At 37.1% G+C, this 1,910-nt stretch overlaps 1 pseudogene; it reads right to left on the reverse strand.

Annotated features, from left to right (window-relative positions):
• Positions 1 to 442: 442 nt before the first annotated feature.
• Positions 443 to 1,380, reverse strand: LOC102767332 (annotated as a pseudogene).
• Positions 1,381 to 1,910: the final 530 nt, after the last annotated feature.

Consider the following 1,910-nt stretch of genomic DNA (forward strand, 5'->3'; position numbering starts at 1 on the left):
TTAAGCTGTTACTTTTTAAACAGTTAAAATTATTAAAGAAATCTCACAAGTCTTCAAAAATACTAAATGTTATATAAATACCATGTTCTTAGAGTTGAATTCTTCAGCTAGAATCTGTATTAAAATTTTTTCCTTTGGATTGTTTCATTAGCACTTCAAGTCTCCATCTGCAATTCTGATAACTGGCTCAGATTTGTTAGGTTCATATCAACCACATGTTTCTGCATTTGCCACTGTGTTGCCTGTGTTCAATAACATCCCTGGGAGAAACCGCACCAAATTTCAAAAGCAACATAAGGAAAAATTCAAGAATGAGTAATATGAAAAAGATAAAGTACAACAAGAATTCCCTTTTCGCCATTACATTAGTGAAATATAATCCTTTCAATGCTTTTAAAGATAATGTCCTAACATTTATTTTTAACTTTTCAAGAGAACAAAATTTTCAGATGGCCCAGCTTTATTTTTCAATTTAAAAACTAAAACAATAGACTGAATTACTTTTATTAATATACACATCAAGTTATTGAAATGGTGACTGCATTAGTTTTCTACTTAAAGATGGCACTTTCAGATACAAAGATGCTCAGATGTCTGTAGCCTTCAGATGTTTACTTGAAAAGATTCTTCACCAGCAGTTTGATATTGGGTTTCCTCGTCTAGCTGAAGATTCACAAATTCTCCATAGTCAAACTGATGTCTTTGATTTAGATGACTAATGAAATTTCTGGTAATCTGGCTAGGATCTCCCCAAGGAAGAGACACACAAATAGGACATGTCACAGGAACTATTTGAAATAGGTGATGACTGTTACAGTGATCCAGTAAACGCTGTCTGGTAAAATTTGATTCTTGACACAAGGGACACTTAAAGGTGGGATGCCCAGAACTTGTATTCTCTTGATATGTTTCTATGTTATCAGATGTAGATGTTTCACTCCTATTACTGTTCCCTACTGAATCTTGAGAGATCTGAGAGTTTGGAATGATAGCAGAAACACCATATTCATCTTGATACTTCTTACAAGATTTGTAATGATGTCTCATGTGATAGAATTTAATCTGTTTTGCACAACATCTGCAGCTACCAGATAACTTCCTCATGATATTTTCAAGGTCTAAGGCCAGTTCAGGACATGCTCTTTCTCTTCTAGTCACATTTCCACGACAGAGCGGACAATGTATTCCACTTTCTCTCATTGCAGTCAGGAAACATTTTCTACAAAAACGGCGTCTTGAGCACCTCCTGGCAGACGGGGCAGTAGAAGTCGTCCTCGGTGTAGGAGGCGGCCGTCGAGGGGTCCTCGGCCATGACGGGCGGGGAATCCCGGCGGCGGAGGCCGAGGTGGCAGTGGCGGCCCGGGCCCAACTCCCTGCGCGAACCCCCTTATGGTATTTATTGGGAATAAGAATCTGGCAAACTTTCCTCAGCTCAATGATCATAAGTGGGTCAGCAATTTGATGGTTTTTACAGATCTCTCTGTTCATATGAATGAACTGAACTTAAAATTACAAGGTTTTGGCAAAAGTATTGACGTTATGTTTGGATACATCAAATCTTTTGAAAGTAAACTTAAAATTTTCAAGTGAGATATTGAAACTAAAACTTATAAGTATTTTCCTCAGATAAAAAAGTATTTCGAGAAGGCCACTACAACGAGTGTAATGGAGTCCATACTTATGTACCAGAATATAGTAAACTCGTTATTTGAACAGTTCAGCGAAAGATTCGACCAATTTAGAAGCCTAGAACAGACCCTTAAAATAATTAAGTATTGGGTGTAGCTGTTTACAGTACTTTGGAATTAAAGGATTTCCAATGGATGCAAACTGATGATTTAGAGATGCAGCTTGCAGATTTTCAAGGTAGCATTTGGACTCATGTGTTTGTCAACTTAAGGTCGAAACTT

This window comes from Myotis davidii, unplaced genomic scaffold, assembly GCF_000327345.1.
Source record: "Myotis davidii unplaced genomic scaffold, ASM32734v1 scaffold4865, whole genome shotgun sequence".
Classification (NCBI taxonomy): Eukaryota; Metazoa; Chordata; class Mammalia; order Chiroptera; family Vespertilionidae; genus Myotis; species Myotis davidii.